Genomic DNA, 2,635 nt, shown 5'->3' on the forward strand with positions numbered 1-2,635 from the left:
GATGATTCTATCACGGCCCTGCGCCGGAGACCTTTTCTGGTCCCCGTGGCCGCCTACTTGGACCCTTCGGCCCGCTCAGTTGAGGCGACCTTCCTCTTTCTCTCCTCCCCTTCATGGGAGGAGTGCGCCTTGTCATCTTCGGGCGAGGCGTCTGGTGCGGCCTCGCGTCGGAGACCCTTCCATGTCCTCGTGGCCTTCTTTTCGGCCTTTTTCTCCGGCACCTTGTAAGGCACCGGAACCAGCATCTCCGCTAGGAGTGCGTCTACTGGATCCTCAGGCAATGGAGCCGGACAGTCAATCCGTTCCGCCATCTCCACCCAATCCTGTTTGGTCAGCATGGTGACTTAAAAATCCTCCCACGAATGTACTGGGAAAGGAACATCTTGTAATAGTCAGAGGACTTACCGGATTGGCGAGGCGCTTTGTGCTGATCCCACGGTCCTCGGAAAGGGGGGAGGAGCTTCGCTGGCCTTGAACAGTACCTTCCAGACGTCTTTGTGCATCGTGTCGAAGAGTTCCAGCAGCATCTGGTGTTTGGCTGGATCGAACTCCCACATATCGAATGCCCGTCTTTGACACGGGAGAATCCGGTGAACGAGCATTACCTGGACCACATTGACAAGCTTGATCTTCTTGTCCCTCATACTTTTGATGCAGGTTTCGAGTCCGATCAGCTCCGTGGGTTCGCCCCAGGCCAGGCCCTTATTTTCCCAAGAAGTGAGCCACATGGGGATTCCGGATCTGAATTTTGGGGCCGCCACCCAGTTGGCGTTGCGCGGCTCGGTGATGTAGAACCACCCTGACTGCCACCCTTTCACGGTCTCCACGAAGGAGCCATCAAGCCATGTAATGTTGGGCATTCTGCCCACCATGGCACCTCCGCACTCCGCCTGTTGGCCGCTCATGATCTTCGGCTTCACGCAGAAGGTTTGCAACCACAGGCCGAAATGGGGCTTGATGCGGAGGAAGGCCTCGCAAACAACGATGAAAGTCGAGATGTTGAGGACGAAGTTCGGGGCTAGATCGTGAAAATCTAGCCCGTAGTAATACATGAGCCCGCTAACAAATGGGTGGAGTGGAAATCCTAGTGCGTGGACGAAATGAGGGAGAAATACTACTCTCTCGCGAGACTTTGGGATGGGGGGAATTTGTCCCTCTGCCGGAAGCCTGTGCGCGATGCTCTCGGCCAGGTATCCGGCCTCCCGAAGCTTGGTAATGTCCTCCTCTGTGACAGAGGAGGCCATCCACTTCCCTCCCGCTCCGGACATGCTGCGGTCCTATGAAGAAGGTGAGAACTTGGGCGCTGGAGCTCGAGATTGCGAGAACGGATGAGCAAAGGAAGAAGAAGGCGTGGGTGAAAACAGGAGATCCTTGTCCCTTTATAAAGGCGATGCAGAATGTGCGCCTCCCCACTTGCCTCTCGAAATCACTTATTTTCCAAGCACCTCAATTGATGGCGCTAGTTGGGTTACTGTTGGTGTCAAAACCGGCGGATCTCGGGTAGGGGGTCCCGAACAGTGCGTCTAGGCGGATGGTAACAGGAGACAAGGGACATGATGTTTTTACCCAGGTTTGGGCCCTCTCGATGGAGGTAAAACCCTACTCCTGCTTGATTAATATTGATGATATGGGTAGTACAAGAGTAGATCTACCACGAGATCAGAGAGGCTAAACCCTAGAAGCTATCCTATGGTATGATTGTTGTTCGTCCTACGGACTAAAACCCTCTGGTTTATATAGACACTAGAGAGGGCTAGGGTTACACAGATCGGTTACAATGGGAGGAGATCTACATATCCGTATCGCCAAGCTTGCCTTCCACGCCAAGGAAAGTCCCATCCGGACACAGGACGAAGTCTTCAATCTTGTATCTTCATAGTCCAGGAGTCCGGCCAAAGGTTATAGTCCGGCTATCCCGGCACCCCCTAATCCGGGACTCCCGCAGTAGCCCCCGAACCAGGCTTCAATGACGATGAGTCCGGCGCGCAGATTTGTCTTCGGCATTGCAAGGCGGGTTCCTCCTCCAAACTCCACATACCCGTGGAATAGTGTCCAACTTCTGGTGAATGTTGCGCTCCTTGGCTTCCGTGCCCAATAATGGCCATCTTCCACATGTCAAACGAATGCGTAAAGCCAGGGTGTTTTTTTCATTTACCCCCCCTCCCCTAGCTGTGCAAATGAGCTGCCTATAAAAGAGACGGGGATTTAGATCCAAATCACACCATCTTCCCTTGCTCCTCCTCTCGCCCCCCTAGTCCTTAGCATGGAGATTGGGAGAGATGGTGTGTCTCGCACAGCGAGCTAGTGGCGCTCCAAGCCAAGGGATTACTCCCCCCGGCCTACATGGTCCCGGATCAAGCCGGGCTCGCCACCTATAATGGTGGAGAGCAAGCGGAGAGCGTTCCCAATCCCTCCAAAGGAGAGCGGGTATGCCTTGTCCCTTATTTGATAAGAGGGCTCGGATTTCCAATTCATCAGTTTCTCCGGGGGCTCCTGGAGTTTTACGGCCTCTAGTTGCACAGCCTTACACCTGCCTCCATATTGCATATTGCGGGCTTCGTAGCCCTTTGCGAGCTATTTTTGGGTATCGAGGCTCATTTTGCGCTGTGGAAGAAGCTGTTCTGCCTTGTGCCCC

The sequence above is a fragment of the Triticum dicoccoides genome, chromosome 4B, assembly GCF_002162155.2.
Source record: "Triticum dicoccoides isolate Atlit2015 ecotype Zavitan chromosome 4B, WEW_v2.0, whole genome shotgun sequence".
NCBI classification, from domain to species: Eukaryota; Viridiplantae; Streptophyta; class Magnoliopsida; order Poales; family Poaceae; genus Triticum; species Triticum dicoccoides.